Source organism: Diceros bicornis, chromosome 26, assembly GCF_020826845.1.
Source record: "Diceros bicornis minor isolate mBicDic1 chromosome 26, mDicBic1.mat.cur, whole genome shotgun sequence".
Classification (NCBI taxonomy): Eukaryota; Metazoa; Chordata; class Mammalia; order Perissodactyla; family Rhinocerotidae; genus Diceros; species Diceros bicornis.
In genome coordinates this window covers 17,658,312-17,675,699 of record NC_080765.1, presented here as the reverse complement: position 1 = coordinate 17,675,699, position 17,388 = coordinate 17,658,312, and the positions used below count along the sequence as shown (strand labels likewise).

General features: G+C 45.8%; 1 protein-coding gene across 6 annotated transcripts in view; it reads right to left on the bottom strand.

The window, feature by feature from the left end:
• The window catches only part of AUTS2 (activator of transcription and developmental regulator AUTS2), a 1,110,481-nt gene that overhangs the window by 136,339 nt on the left and 956,754 nt on the right, over nt 1-17,388 (bottom strand). The window lies entirely within an intron of this gene.

The window sequence follows — 17,388 nt, the reverse complement described above, 5'->3', positions numbered from 1 at the left end:
TGGATAATAGATTAGAAGAAGGTATCTGAATGTCTAAAAATAGCAAATGACCCATAATTAGGATATATAAAAAAACTCCTGCAAATCAACAAGAAGTCAGAAAGTCAGAAAAATGGTCAACTCACGAAAATACTTTATACTGTCAAATGGCAAAAACTTGAAAGGTGGATAATAGCAAGTATTGTCAAGGACATCTGGAGATGAGAACGCTCATGCACCACAGGCGGATGGTAATATTCACAGTAATTCTGCAATATTTAATGAAATTCATTTATATATGCTTTATGATCCAGCAGTATCTCCTGGGATGTATTTCAGAGAAATTATTGCTGAGTTCCGTAAAGGGACACATTACAAGAATGATTATGGTGGTAGTGTTTGTCCTGTGGGGAACTGAAGGCAACCTGAGATCTCCTTTACTAGGGGAACACATATCATAGACTACTCGGCAGCACTGAGAAGCAACAAACCACGTGTGCGCCCAGCAGCATGGGCAGATCTTACCAATGTAGCAGGGAGTGAGGAGAAACAGAACTGAGATTCACAGCACATTACCAGTTATGTAAGTTAAACACACCCACAGAGTAACACTACCTATTTGACAAGGTTACATATCCAGCATATTAGGCTGGGTGTCTGGGAGAGGGGAAAGCAGACCAAGATAATGGGGAAAAATTAAGAGAGGCCTCACAGATCCAGATGATAGTGTGCTCTGAACTGAGGAGTATGATTAATTCAATTATTTGGCCCAAAAGCTCATATTTACATTTATTTATAAAATAAAAAAAAAATTATAGTAGAGATGCATTTCAAGCAGGAGTTTGATAAGTCTTCCTAAGGTGGTGGGGTTTGTGTTGCGTCTTGAAGGATGGGGATAGGACTTCAATTTAGGGAGGTAAAAGAGTATTCAGAGCCAGGGAAACGGCTTGAATGGAGATGGGGAAGTACTGGGTATGACTGGAAACACCTAATGGACTAGCATGGCTGAAGCCAGGAGCTACGGAAGGTGGGACAGGAATTACACGAATGAGGGAGATTAAAAAATCAATTGTGGGGGCCGGCCCGGTGGCGCAAGCGGTTAAGTGCGCGCGCTCCGCTGCGGCAGCCCGGGGTTCACTGGTTCGGATCCCGGGCGCGCACCGACACACTGCTTGGTAAGCCATGCTGTGGCGGCGTCCCATATAAAGTGGAGGAAGATGGGCACAGATGTTAGCCCAGGGCCGTCTTCCTCAGCAAAAAAAAAAAAAAAAAAGAGGAGGATTGGCGGATGTTAGCTCAGGGCTGATCTCCTCACAAAAAAAAAAAAAATCAATTGTGGGGGCCGGCCATGTGGCTTAGCGGTTAAGTGCGCGCGCTCCGCTGCTGGCGGCCCGGGTTTGGATCCCGGGTGTGCACCGACGCACCGCTTCTCCAGCCATGCTGAGGCCGCGTCCCACATACAGCAACTAGAACGATGTGCAACTATGACGTACAACTATCTACTGGGGCTTTGGGAAGAAAAAGGAAAAAAAAGGAGGAGGATTGGCAATAGATGTTAGCTCAGGGCCGGTCTTCCTCAGCAAAAAGAGGAGGATTGGCATGGATGTTAGCTCAGGGCTGATCCTCCTCACCAAAAAAAAAATCAATTGTGGATGATTTTGGACGGCAGGCCTGGGAGCCCGGGAAAGATGCGGCCACACTGGCTGCAGCATGGAGGGGCAGTGGGGATATGGGCAGGAAATGAAGACAACTCGGGCCCCAGTGGGAGCTGAGCTCGTGGGGCCTGCCTGGTGGCCTCTGCAAAATTCCAAGGTAGCAGTGCTGCAGCCCACATCAGAGCTTAATGACGACTTTCTCCAAAAACAAATTGTCATTGTGGCTGTGGAAAAGCGTGCTACTGTTCTAGGCCCACACTCCTAGCCAAGGGAACCAAACCTTCTTTCAATCTCCACCCACAAACCACTGCTGGTATCAATGAAAGCCTTTCTGTCTCAGTTAGTTGGTCTGTCTGTCTCTTACACACACACACACACACACACACACACAGTTCTGTACTAATCAGAGAAGTAAAGTGTTTCACTCTAGTGCATCATGGGATTTCTGCATCCACTTCCAATTTCTATTAGGTGAGCATGCCACTACCCCTACATTATGCAGGATTTTGGGTTTTTTTTCCCCTGAGTTTATTTTCCAGAGGTTGGTTCAGCTTATTCTAAATAATTCAAGTGTTGGGGCTCTAACTTCTTCCCTTGAGAGAGTTATGACCGCTAGGAAAAATTTCCTGTTTCATCGTAACCTGTCTTCCTACCATCTGGGCCACCATCAGCCATTTATTTTTCTTACAGGCACCAACAAAAAATGTTTTAAAGTACATTTTCTAAAGAGATGAATGTCATGAGATATATACATCCATGTACTACTTACATCACAGCCTCCCCAGGAAAGAGACCACAATGCTCCCCCAGCCACCAAAATGCATCCCAGGGGCTTAAATCTGCTCCAAGCCAGAGTATAAACATGTTTTTTTTCTTTTTTGCCTGACAGCCTTAATCCCTTTAAAAAGGCTCAGCCATCATGACAAAAGAGGACACACTGCAGTGTTTTCAAGTTTTGCTCTAAAACACAAGAAAACCCGTCTGCAGGACACAAGGGAAACTCCACAACTTCTGCCAAATGTAATTGCACAAACAGAACTGAACTCAGTCTCTCAGTCCCATCAGAAATGGAATGGCAGGGGTTCTTCCTTTCTCGTTTCCAAAAGGGAAACTGAGGCAGGTAAATGTAAGGCCGCTAAGACTGACCTAACGGCCTGTCTGCAAAGTCCACCTGGGGATGACTGATTCCATATTTCTCTTTGAGCTGGTCTGAGAGGAGAGGGAAAGAGGTTTAAATCCTCCTGGGGTCAGCTCTTTGCTCCAAACTCAAAAGCAATTACGTAGTCCCTTATCGATGCGGAGAAGATAAAATGATACTTCCTTGGGTTTTATCTGAAAAACAGATTTTTTATTTTCTTTCCTCTAGTGAACCGGCTATAAAAGAAACAAGGATTTTGGTGTGGTGGTGGCGGCGGCAGGGAGTGGTAGTTGGGGAGACTCAAGAAAAATTATACTTTGACATATATTATGCGCTTAATCTTTTGTGGCAACTTTTTTACATTTGTAAGAGTTATGGATTTTAAAAGTCAGGGCTAAGATGGCTTAATGAGCATTCACCCCCCTAGAAGGAGAAGTCGGGCTGATGTGTGTTAGTCAGCTGTTAGCTTTATTGCCTCTCTTCTGTACTAAAAGTGACAAGTTGAACACATTATAGAGAGCTCAGATGTGTTATGCAGATGAAGCCTGCAGCAATATCTGCCTGCTCTCTATTATTTATGATGTCTATATAATACAATGGACTGAGATTTAAGCCATTGTGATGCAGTTTGTTTTCCAGGGTGCTAAAGTACAGCACATTTTACAGAGAATTGCATCTCTGTTACATATTAATCAAATCCATCTTACATGCAGCTCTTACACTGTAAACTAAAGGGAAAAAAAGATTAAAGCGCTTGGCTTTTCCTCAGCTGTCAAGGACTGGCAATAAAATAATAATAAGGGCTTCTAAATAATGTGTGTGTGACAGGCCTGTGCTCGCTCGCACAGTCCTTTATGGAGGTTAACTACAAAATAAGTTCCAGTGAGTGATCGGGAACAGGCGTGTGGGTAATACTGTAATGCCAACGACGGCATAATTCTTGAAAAGTTCATTTGCAGAAAATTCTCTGACTTGATGAGGCAAAGTTTGGCCTCTTGAATCATTCTGCCATGGCGTGCAGCCTTCGCAGAGTTGTTCTGAAGTTTACAGTCCTCGCACTTTTGAACTTGCTTCAGCTGCAGTCCATTAAAAACGGAAAGCTCTGTTCCTTGGTACTCGGGCAGGGGTTTACTGTTCGGGAAGTCATGGGAAAGTGGTTTTATGATGAGATACATACAGAGGCTACAGAGCTCTGTGGTTTGGGCAGGATTGGGGGGATTATTTTGTTTTTTGACATGAAGGTGATCAAGGCTCCTTGTTACTTTGGGTTTGGGGAGGAAGATGGAGAATCTTGGTAAGGAAAGTCGGGCTCTCTGCAAGTTCTCAAGGTGGCTCCCCCAAACTCTTGGTCCAAGAAAGCACTCCATGGCAACTTAAGAGATTTTTCTGCCTTCGTTTTTAACTCTACAGATCTCAAAACAAGAACGCCGGTTACAGGTGTCATAGGTGCTTCTCATCTGCCCCTCAGGAATGGAAAATGCCTGCACGCCAACCTGGGCCCAGCTCACTTTTCAGCTCAAGGTAATTTCTAAAGAAAGGGGGGAAGGGAAATTGCACTTGGAAGCACTCACTCAATCTGCCAGGGAGTTAACAAAGAGACTGAATTTGCTCCTTTGTAGTAATCAGCATATAGAACACAATGGTTTCAGAATCTGCCTTTCTACCCAAAAGCTCAAAGTACAAAACTTACATTATTATCCTCCTGCCCACCATCTATATAAACCAACCCCCCCGCCCCCCACCAAATATCCCTACTTAGGGAAATCACTGAGCCTCCCTGGGGTCTGCTTTTCTCCCTCTAACGTGGGAAGAACAATGCTTACCTCTTCCTACCTCCTAAGGCCTCACAGGGAGGGGGTTCAGGAATGATGGGTAACATTATATCCTTCCAGTTTCCTACAGTCTTCAACTTTTCTAAAAAGAACACCTGTGATCTGAATTATTAAAATCACAGTGAATGCTACTTTTAAAATACTGAATTCGATTCAGAAATCTAATAAGCACTTATCAAGTGCCCATGGTTTGCCAAAGCTCTGTGTCACTTATTTAGATCTTACATATCTCTGAATTTCCAGTGACTACTCTTGAGATATAAGGGTGGTGGTATATACGCAATGCACAGTGGTTTTCAACCTTATCTATTTCAACCTTATCAACACTACAAATATTCAATGCACTTTTAAAGAAACGTTAATGGCCAAGCCCCACCTCAAACCAAGGGCCTCAAAAGCTCAGTATTTGTGCAAGTTCCACAGGTGATGGTACAGCGAGTTGAGAACGTGCACAAGCACAACCATTAAGAATGCAGACTTTAAAGATTTTATTTTTTTTTTTTTAAAGATTTTATTTTATTTATTTTTCCCCCAAAGCCCCGGTAGATAGTTGTATGTCGTAGTTGCACATCCATTCTAGTTGCTGTATGTGGGACGTGGCCTCAGCATGGCCGGAGAAGCGGTGCGTCGGTGCTCGCCCGGGATCCGAACCCGGGCCGCCAGCAGCGGAGCACGCGCACTTAACCGCTAAGCCACGGGGCCGGCCCAAGAATGCAGACTTTAAATGAAACTTCAAAGCCAGTATGGAATCAGGCTGAGCCAAGTCAGATGTCCTGCTCTGCCAAGTAATAACTCTAAGCCTCAGCTTTCTCTTGTGTAAAACTGGGATAATAAGAGAAGCTACTTGACAAAATGCATAGTACTCACTGATTGCTGTCTGAAAAACGGTAAGTGCTCAATAAATAGAAGCTATCATTTTTTTCTGAACTTTCTGCAAACTGAAAACAACGACACCATCTTATGTATGAAACACCGTAGGTTAACAAAGTACTTTTGTAGGCATCAATTTAACTTTATCCCCACAAAAACCATGGAGAGGATGGATGATTAGTCCCATTTTATAGATGAGAAAACTTGCCCAAAAGAGTTCAGTGCTTTTCCAAGGTGCCACAAGAGGTAAATGGAAGAGGAGGACTTGCACCCACATCTCCTGATGCCTACAGCTTCCACCTCACGTGGCTGCCAGAATTAACTACGCCGTCAGCAGATGTGAGCTGTCTTAATGGCAGTCAGCATGAATGCGCCACTTAGGGCCATGGTTCTCAAAGCATATGAGCATCACCTGGAGGCAGGTTAAACACAGCTCGCTGGGCCCCACTTCCAGAGTGTCTGATTCAGGAGGTCTGGGGTGGGGCCTGAGAATTCACATTTTTTACAAGTTCCAGGCGATGTCCATGCTGCCGGTGTGAGACCACACTTTGACAGCACATTGCCCTAGAGATTGTGAAAGGAGGGGAAGCTGCCATCTCACACCCTGCCTGGGCCACCTGCTTGTGACAGGGCTTCGCCCACCCCTCTCCATGACAGTGCTGCCTACTAGCCTGGAACATATCTCATCATTTGGTCTCTTCCTCAAGAGTTTGATTCTGAGGACCTTCGGGAGCATAACAGACCTAAGTCTACTTGGCGAAATCACTCCTTTCTCCAGAGAGCTGCTAATCCCCTGGCATGATTCCTACAGGGAGCAGCCCAGCCTGACTCTGCTCCAGAGGCAAACACACAAATGGAAGCAGTACGGCCAGTACCTCTCTGCTTCCTGGATGGCATTTCCAGACTAATTGGCTGAAAGTGCCTGGGTGCTCTGCATTTCAATTTCCATCCACCTGGCACATCATCAACCACTCCTCAAAAGTCTCTCCTAGGGTCCATCTTGGGCCTAGAGTCACCTGAGAGCATGGACAGGTCCTTCTGTCCTCGGTCATTTTAGGCAGGGAAATGAAAACCTGCCAATACTGAAAGAACACATTTCACTCTTTCCAGAGGATTCAGAAACATTTTCCAGCAGGAGTCCTATGAGAGAACCTAAGAGTTAAACAGCACTCTTCTCATCTCCCTCCCCACCCACCCACCCATCACCTCATCCCTTCCTCCTCTCCCAAGTGCAGAGGGATTGTACACACATAGCAATCACCTCTACCATTTTCCTGTATTCAAAGCCCCAGCCCAGGACACTCCAGGGAGGAGAATGACACAGCTAAGAGCTTCTAAGACCCACTTCATCTTCATCTCTGTGTGTGACTTGCCAAATGTGCTGTGGGAGAGCCTAGGAACCCAGGCCTTCAGATCCTGAGATGAAATGCCCTGAAGACCTGAGATACAGGCAGCAGGGAGGGTCTAGTCCCTCACCATGGTCCTAAGGATACGCAGGAGCTAAGGTACCTCCTCTAAAAGGCAGCACAATTTCCTAAGACGCTCGATCTCCATGAAATCCTCTGCCTTCATAATATTCAGAGGGACTCACTAGCAGCCAAGAAGGTACAAAGTTGGGTAGACACACAGAAGAGGGACATCTGACTGTCACACCCTTGGAAAGGGCCCATGTCCTTGGGGTATAGACATGACAGGAGCTCACACAAGCTGCCCTGTCGAGCAATGCCTGGCTAGCATGCAGCAGAAGCCAATCTGTAACACGGCATGAAAGACACCAAAGCGCTATTCACTTTTTTGGGAAGTGGAATTCATGAGGTGCTCAATACTCTGCATCTTGGAATCACACTCTTTTAGAGCCAGAGGAGACTGTAGAGCTCACTCACTCCTAACTCGCACTCTATCGATGTGGAGATGTGGAGGGAGAGTTGTGAGGTTCAGTGACCCACTTAAGGGTTCAGTTACTCAGCAGCATCCAGGTGCCAAGTCAGCTGACCCCGAGTCACAGTGTTAAGCTGCCTAGAGAGCCAAAATGTCTAGAGAACAAGCAGGGTTTCTGTAATGTGCAGTTCACAATCTGCCTTCACATACTTTTATCTCACCCTCTTAACCACTCTGGGAGGAAGCTGCACTTACTCCCATTTCACAGATGAGGAAGTCTGAGGCTCAGAAAAGCCAAGTAATTGGCTATGGTCCTCAAGATGAATGAGATGGGATGAGGGACAACATGGACCCAATCCCACATGGTCTTATTCCTAGCCTGGTGCTCTTTCCCCTTGTCATGGTTATCCCCCTTGACACTGGGGCAGGAATGGTCATGAGTGTGGACAGAATGACACACTGGATGACAAAGGTGATGGGGCCAGGCCAACACTTAGCTCTGAAATGCTCACATGCTACAGATCACATGACTGCTACAGGTCCTGCAAGTGCAGCTTAAACTCCAAGGTTTCTCTCAAGCATATAAGGTCATTACCAAGGCTGGACTCACTCCACAGTGAGTGAGGGATGGGAGGTAGATCTGCGGCAAGTGGAATTCATGGGACACTCAACACTCTAGATCAAAGCATCCACCTGGTGGCTGAGCAGGCAGATGGGCACCTCACGTACTTTGTGCTGACTGTCCCCTCTGTCTGGAGTGCTCTGCAGGGCTCACACCCTCACCTCCTTAGAGTCCCACCTCACATGTCCTCTTCTCAATGGGCCGACCCCTGACCTCATACTTAGAATGGCACCCTTCCCACTCCGGTGCTCCCCAGTCTCCTTACTCCACTCCGAACACATGACATTTTACTCCTTGATTACGCTTATCGTCTTTCTCCTAATCCCAGAAGGTGAGCTCCAAGAGGGTAGTTTTCTTCACTGATGATACGTCAGTGCCCAGAACAATCCCAGCACATAGTAGACACTTCATAAATATTTTTTCCCCTATGTTTTACTTTGAAAACACCTCAGATCTATAAAAATTAGAAAGAATATAGTGAACATCCATCATCACCTAGATTCAATAATTCTTAATATTTTGCCACATTTGCTTTATCTCTCTGAACATGTCTGTGTGTGTGTGTACACACACACATATGTATATATATATACACACACATATATTTCTTTTTGGTAAACCATTATACAATTAAGGAAAGCAAGTATTTCCTAAGAATAAGAACATTATCACACCAGAAATTTCCATTGATACATTATCTATTATACAGTCCACATTTGAATTTCCTCAGTTGTTCCCAAAATATCTTTTGAAATAAGCTTTAAAAATTTTAGACCTAGGGCCCACTCAAGGATCAGGCCTTGCATTTGTTCCCATGTCTCTTTAGCCGCCTTTAACCTAGAGCAGCTCAATCCATGTCTGATGAATGAATGAACGGGTGAGGGAGCCATGCTGGAATGGAATCCTCCAGAAATCTGTGGGCAGAGCCAGTGGGGGAGGTGGTGGGACCCTTACCCTGAATTTGCTCTACACCTCTCTCTTCTACATTAGGTTCCCCAATACATTCACACAGGATATGTCTCACTTCTCAACCCCCACAAAGGTCCGTAGACTGTCATTTTCTTGCTTCCCACTCCATGCCGGAGGGATGCTGCTCCTGGAGCCCTCCTCACATGCAAGTTTCCATTATCCTCCAGTACTGACTTTTCTTTCTCAAGGCATAAGGCTTTCTCTACTGCTCTTGGCTCACATTTTTTTACACAAATACAGAGGGCCAAATGTGTGGCCTGGCTGGTGGAAACCTTAAAGGACCAGCTCAAATTCGCCTGCAGGGGCAGGTGGACACTGGCTGCTTGAAGGAGGTGTGTTTTGGGTCTGTGTGTCCTTGATACCACAGAAGGCTGTTTGCTCCATCAAAGCCAACGGCCATTATTGTGATGCCCTTAGTGGTGTGAGCCATGGGATGCTCAAAGCACAGGAAAACTGTGCTCCAGGAGAGGGCAGGAGGAAGAACCCAAGAGAGACATAAAAAGGCAATAGGATTTAGACAGCACTCTTAAGAGAGAGGAGGGGTGATGGATGGAATGGAAGGGGTGAAGGGAGGGGGAGACATGAGAGTGGGGAGAAGAGCAAGCCAAACATGGGGATAGGGCAGGAGGGAGTCAGAATCTAAGACTGACGGGGGTACGTCGCAGCTCAATAGGAGGCAGACACAGCAGAAGACAGCAGTCCCAGGGCCAGACTGGGGAAGAGAGCAGGAAGGGTTCGAGGAGGTCACAGAGCGGACTAAGGAAACCAGGAAGTCAACCTCCACTGGGTCCCAAGGTGAATGGGCACAGGCAAAGGGGTTTAATTAGGAACCAGCAGGGCTTCCCTCATTTCTCTTTTGTGAAATCTGGACCCGTGGTTATAGACCAAGAGGAAACTAAATCCCCTAGCTGCCCTCACTCGGGCCTCCTTCCTGCCCTCTGTTCCTCTATCAGCGCTCTGCACTAATTACTGCCTCACCACTCTCCCGACAATGGACGCTCTCGATTGCTTCCAAGGATGACTACACATTTTGAATCACGTTTACCTAGCAACTCCTCCCGCCCCCCCTCTCCTGCCCCCTTTCCAGTATCACTGGAGCCTGGAGTTGGTCACAACCTCCACTGTGGATACTGACCATCTAATTTCCTAGTCTCCTAGGGGCTCTAAATCCAGCCCCCTCTGACCTGCCAGTAGGAGAGATGACCTCACATTTGTCCTGCTTATCACTGGTAATAACCATTAGGGACAATGGCAGGCGCTCACACCTGCTGCCCACTAGGACGGCAGATCGGGTCTCCACAGGAGGCCAGAGATGCAAATCTCCTTGTCCTTTTCATCACAGCCTCACTCCCAGTCACTCTCCCACATGGACACCACCAAACCAAGGGATGCGGGAGAATTAAACCAAAGAGACAGAGAGTGCCCTGCCCCTCCAGCAAGTTAGCAAATGCGGGTCCAGGGGTTGACAAGATGGTGTCGAGCAGCAGTACTGATGAAAAGACATTTTGCTGCTGACTCTGTCGCCCAGCCATATGTACAAAGGCTAAGGCTCGGGACTAGGGACGAAGCGGTGCCGACTGCCGTTTCTGCACAACCATTTCTTTGTGAGGAGTGATTTTTCCGCAGCTTGGGCATTTTCATGGCCACCCTCGTTGTCCCTGAAACGGTGCCGTGAACCTCTGGGACGGAACCTGTGGCAGTGGGGTCACTACCAGTATAGTGTACTCCATCCTGAGTTCCAGGTTTCCACCCACCCCTCCTCCATGGCTGAGAGACTACTGAGGGTCTCTGAATCCCCCAATCTGGAGACCCCTTTAGACTCTTCCTCCACAGTGAGACCCGCCCCACGCAGAGCAGCAGGCACTGGCACAGGCGGCCATCAGGCACTGAGTGGCCAGGCCCCGCCTTGCATTCTTTTTGAGGCGAGCCAGCAGCCCGAGCAGCCAGCAGCAAGCCGGGCCCCAGCCCTGCTGTAAAGTATTAACTCATACTGAACACAGTTTGTCTCCGAGGACCCTCTTGGCCCCTTCGTCATCCTGTGCTGACATTTTAATCGTGCTTTTGTGGGAGCTGGCTGGCAGTTTGTCATCAGGAATGGCGCGGCGAGGGGCCAGAGCGGGTTGCTGGCTGTGGCTGCTGCTGAGGGAAGCAGCCCATTTTGACAGACTGAGCAATAATCTGAACTTACTGCGCCGAGCCTGTGGGACACCAGCAGGGCCGCTTTATCTTCTTCATTAAAGTGCGCTCAAAAAAAAAATCCATTTTCCTTTAAAGTCTCAGGAACAGATGGAGTAAAATTAATTGCGCCATTAAGTCCCGATAGACAATACCAGAGTGGTTTTCTTTCAACTGTGCATGTGTGTTACAAAGTGCTCTTCGTAAAAGGCAATTACTGCAACATTTGCCATAAAATAAAGGTTGCTTTAATGGGCAATAAACACAGGCTTCAAATTTTGTATGAAATGGGTCTCCAAAGGGCGCTGTTAGAGGCAGCTCAAAGGCACGACTGACTTTAGTATTTCTGCTCGGGCTCCAGCTCAGCTAGTTCCGAGAACAATGATTCCCCACCCTTGGATATGTTCTGATAGAATTATGTATGTGATGTTCACTCACTGCATGGGCCTCTCCAGCCAGATTTTTCTGGTCAGCAAATGGCAGGCAGGAGACAGGGAGAGAGATTGAGAGAGGGAAAGAGAGGGAAAGAGCGAGAGAGAGGGGCAAGTTCACTAGGGTGTCCTACGGGCAGTATGGCTGCCTGAGGAAGGAGCCAGTTAAAGTGACAGGCTCAGTTCATGGGGATTGGAGAACACAATTTACTTGTCTTCTGTCTCATAGGTCTGGTGAGGGTTGCTAGTTGATTCCTGGAAGTAGGGCTCAGTGAGAAATCTATATTTGTGTATATTTAGAGCCCTTTAGGATGGATATTTGGCAAAGGGGGAAAATAAGCTGTGCTTTACAACCAAGACGAAAATGATGATGAAGGTCTGTCAGCAGATTGATGACCAGGCGCTCCTGCCGGAGTCCAGCTTTTCGTTCCTCTGAGGACAGTCGTACAACACTGTTTAAGTGAACCTAGAGAGCACAGTGGAATACAAATCTCTAACAGCACAAGTAGAGGAAGCTGCCTTTTCTGAGCCCCCTGCCCCTTTCCTTTGAAAAGCCCAGATATACATCTTACCCTTTCACAGATCCAAGCTGCTCAGATATGGTTGGATAGGGGCAGGAATGCAAAGAAGACCAGAAACTCATTTCAATCTGCTATATTTCTACATTTCAGTAATTACAAAGTTAGCATGACACATAGATGATCCATTAATTGAAATATGGACTACACCAACTCCAATATTTATGGTATAAATCCATATTTCATTAAACAAATCCAATAAGTAAATATATCAAGGAAAACATGAGAGTATTTTTATTTAAGTATGAGACCAGGAGCTAAAAGGACCACTTTCAGTATAAAATATAGACCTACAGCTCAAAAAAAAAAAAAAAAAATGAAAAAGAACCCTCAGCAGATTTGGAATTCAGTGGGGCTCATGAGACAGAGATGCTGATGGTGATGAAAATTAACTTCAAGTAAATCCAGGGTCAGCTCACACGGTCAGGGGTACACAGTTGCCCTGGGAGCCCTACTGGCCACCAGTTGCCACAATGTGAGAGGCGCCGATCTCTGCTCAGACTGCTGGGGGGCAGCAAGAGGCCACATGGTATGCTTTGGATGCTCTGAGGAGAGCAGGGCAGGCTTTTAGCTGTGTTTTCAAGGAGCAGTTAGTTCGCACTGACTGAGCCATCCATCCTGCTGCCCAACCTCTTCTTTGCATCAGGGTGTTTCCATCTCAGAGGGGTGATACCTACGGAAGCACAGCAAATCTAACTGCCTCATAACAGATTTGAACCTGCCACTGGGACCTCAGCACTTCCTACAGTTATCCTCCCTTGGCTATCCTGCAGACACTTCCTTGCACTCAACTGCAATCGCCACCTGCCCTCCAATACCTGCCTTCCCTCCTGTGTTCCCCCAGGTCAAGTGAAGACACCACCATCTACCAAGCTGCCTAGCTCAGACATCTGGGAATTGCTCCCAGACTCTTCCTTCTGCATCCCTGCTACCCATCCTGAAGAACCACCTCCTTGTCTGCACCCTTTCTATCATGTCTTAGCTCAGACCCCAGTCACCTCATCTTGTAACAGCGTTCTAGCTGGTCTCCCTGCTCCAGGCTTGACCTCCTCTAATGGCTTCTCAAGATTACTCACCAAGCTGGCTAAAACGAGAGTTTTCATACACTACTTTTTGGCCAGGAAAGTTCTGGTTTCTGGAGGAGGGGAATTATTAATAGTATACTCTTTCATTCTCAGAGTATCCAAGTTTGGATGATACAGTATAATCCTAGTTAAAACTCACGGCACTCCCCTTCTTCACTAAGTCCTGTTAATTTCAGGAAAACTCTAAGGTCCTTAAGCTTCAGATCCAGGTTTTGTAGGGCTCCAAGCTTATACAATTTTGGAGAGCCTTATTTAAGGGAAAGAATACAAAATTATTATACAAACTTAAATATACTTTGCAAATTGAAAAAAAGGAACAAAAACAACAAAACCCAACACGTGGCCCTGTGAAGACATTGCTAGATCCCCGGCAGAGGCTCAGGAGAGGCCTCTAGCAGTGAGGGCCCCTGCAGCTTAAGCTTCAACAACCGCATGGCAAATCCGCCCCACCATGGAATACAAGCAAGTTGTCTGTGATCTGGCCTAGGCCTAACTCTTCAGGCTCCCTCTCAACACTACCTCATCCAACCCCTAGTGCACTGCTTTGCCACACCCCTGCCCTGTGCTGCAGCCACAATAACTATGTATAGTCAGATCAACGTGCTACCTTCTTTCACTCCTCCATATCTGTGCACAAGCCCTTCCATCAGCCAGGCAAAGGACAGGGAAGTGTCCAGGCAAATATCTATGCAACTTTTAGAAGTCAGCTCTAATATCATCTCCTCCAGGAAACCTCTTCCAATGACTTCAGGTAGGAGTCACTACCCTTCCTTTGAAGATCCCATGACATCCTGACCATCTTTAACCCAGCCTTGATTGTACAACACAGAAATTAACTGTCTTTTCCTCCACTGAGTACATGGCAGATGCTAAATACAATAAGCAAATCGGAGATCAAAGCATCCCTTTTTCCAGTGCCATATGGGATCCCTGCTAAGGCCAGACACTTAGGCTGGACATTGTGCTTGAAAGGGAATGTGGAAGTGATAGGAACTGGTGCCAACTCTACACCATAAAATTCCAACTCTGCTCTCTCTGAACCAGCGCAGTTACCAAAACAGAGCAAATTGTAACAGAATGTTTGCAGGGATGGGATAATGATCTGGGACTGATTAATATCCAAAGACTAGATCAGTAGTTCTCAACTATGTTTGCACGTTAAAAACATCTGAAGTATTTTAAAAAATGTATTTCATTGTGGTGGTCCTAGCCTCAGAGATTATTTTTGTGTGTATGTGGTGGAACTCAGCCATCAATACATTTAAAAAGTTCTCCAGATGATTCTAGAGTTGTAAAACAATGACCCACCCAATTTCATATTAATCTAAAACTGCCATTTAAAATATTTTTACTCATATTTGGATATGGTCACTGTTACCAACCTAACTGCAGCCATGACTGTACATGGTCTATCCCGTCATTTACTCCTAATGAATGAGCACCTGTTGTTAAATGTCTGTGTAGAGGGACATGATGACTCGGCACCTCCCCACCATCTCATTGGTTCAGTCAACAAATGCTTTATAAGAGTTTGATACAAAGGACTCACTGGAAATACACAAAAGTCAGACTTAGCCCTTATCCTCAAGCAGTTTACAATATTTTTGGTCAAATCACAATAAAAGTTGATAGCAAAAGAACATTCACAAGCCTGTAGATAATCAAGTGCCATATAAGTGCCAGTGATAAGTGCTTTGTGTAATGACATCACTCCATGGCAGAGCTGTGACTGTGAAGTATTCTGTGAATCCCAAGATGTTGAATTCGTGGAGGAAATAGCAACTCCAACAGCTGTAAGTCAGGAAATAACTCTAAAGTCAAATTGGATACTCATTCATTCACTCCTTCTATTTACTGCAATAAAAATGTATCAAACACTTATTACATGCAACATACAATGGTGGGTTCTAGATACACAGGGGTGCAGAAGAGAGAGATGACCACGTAGCCTGATGGAATGTAGTATAAAAGAGACTCATTCATTATTCATTGATGTCCTCAATTGCCACTGTGGTTAGTGCTATAAAGGGAAAGTCCAGGGTCCCAGGATGTGAAAAATGCTTATAAGTCAAGGACCCCAGAGATCTATGTCCTAAGAACATAGGAGGTAATGTGTTCGACTTCAAAGGTAAACCAAGTTGCTGGCTTCGAAGTGGAGTTTTAGGAACAGCCTTGAAAGGAAGCTGGTGAGCAGAGGAGAGCTCAGGCTTATCCTCCCTGCTGGACAAAATTCTCTTACTGGCAGAGAAATAACCTGTAGGGACTTACATAGTGCTATGTGCAGATGTGGTTTAATGAACGTGGTGATGATTATGATGATAATTATTCAAATTCTTTCCTATCTCTACACCCCAGGGAGGGCAGTGCTTTCTTTTGTCATCTGACTAAATTTGAGAGGTGACCCTCCTTCCTAAGTTTATTCTGTAATGTCTTCCCACGCATGGTACAGTGTTTCTCTGCCTTTACATCAATTCAGCATATGCTCAGCAGTGTGCTAGATACTCAGGAAGGTACGAAAGAAAAATGAGATTGTCAGGAGGTCCTTGGGCCCTCCTGAACATTGATGCCAGTGCCAGGGGTTGGAGCTTGCACAGGGAATACCTTAAAAGAGGAAATATCATATCTGAGCACCAGATAATGAAGAGTTTGTATTCATTTGTTTATACTTCACCTCTTTCAGAAAAGAAATTAAGGAGAGTTAAAATAAAATAAACAGACACACAACAAAGGTATTAAAATTGAAATAGAAAATCAAACATCTGATTAAGGAAGAGAAAGCAAAAAATATAAGCATGCAGGCTAAGAAAGTCAATATGACCTAGCCCTGAATTTAACTCTGGCATTTAAGATGGGGCAAAAGGGAAAGAACGGGTCATGTAATTTGCATTTCCCAATGGAAGAAAGCCCCTCAGTTCTTCCAGAGAGACAAATACATCCAGAATATTATGCAATACTTTACACAAATGGTCCACATCTTCAGTAATGAATGATTTTCACAGTGCACGCAAGTTATCATCATATTGGTTTTTTAAATTATCAATAAACCCAAGGTATAAACGTTAAAGTATGATCTATCAAAGATAAGTCAATCGAGGAAGATAAGCTAATGCCCTTCAAGTGTGTGCTTTCCTGGTGACCTAACTTGATAAAAGGAGAGAGCAGGGATTAGCCAGAGGCAGGGGGCGTGTCCCCTGGCTGATCTTCAGTGAGCATCACTTTTCTTCCCTGATTTCAGGGAAGAGCTGGAGCGCAGCAGTACTAGAAAATACTCTGAGGTGCTGGGCATCCCTGACGGTGCTCAAAGGCTGATCCCCATATTGCGGATGCCCAGGATGGTTAACATTCTGATCAGAGACAAAGCTGAGAGGCCTGACCAGCCTTCTTGCTGGATCGAAGCTGCTTGCTTGCATCTCCACATGGTGACAAGTCACTGGAGCACCTTCAGGAAAGCCAAGACGTTCCTTAAGGAGTGGCTCTGGATCCAGTGACCCCCTGCACGAGTGATATGTTGAGACCTAGAGTCTCAACATATCACTAGAGTCTCAACTGTTGTCCAACAGAAACTTCTACAATGGTGAAAACGTTCTCTATCTGTGTTGTCCAACATGGTAGCCACTAGTCACATGTGACTATCAGGCTCTTGAAATGCAGCTAGGGTGTCACTGAGGAACTGCTGTTTAGATTTTAGTTAATGTTAATTTATTAACATTCAAATTTAAATAGCCACACATGGCTAGTGGCTACTGTATTGGACAGAGCAACCCTAAAGATCCACATCTTGGAACTGAGTAAAGGAATCCTTGGTTTGCGAAGTTTCACAACAGGCATTACTCACAATCTACTCTGGCTGTAGATAAACCTCAGTGATGTGCTTGAGGGCCCCTCAGGATAAGCCAGAATCCAAAGACTCCTCCCAGGCACTTGAATAAACTGGTCTGCTAAATGAAACTATTTAGTATCGACCAAACAAATTTTGGAGAATGTTTGCCAAACACAACAGTTGAGGTTTTGACAAATCTGGGGTTGGGTCATCCTGGTATTGGGTGACTCTGAGGCCCAAATGCTTCCCCAAACCGTTCCTAATTCCCACACAGTCCATGGTCGTAAAACACAGCCAAGCATACGAGCAGCCACTCTCTCCCTAACTGCTGCGGCAGGGCGGCACGCAGCGAGTTC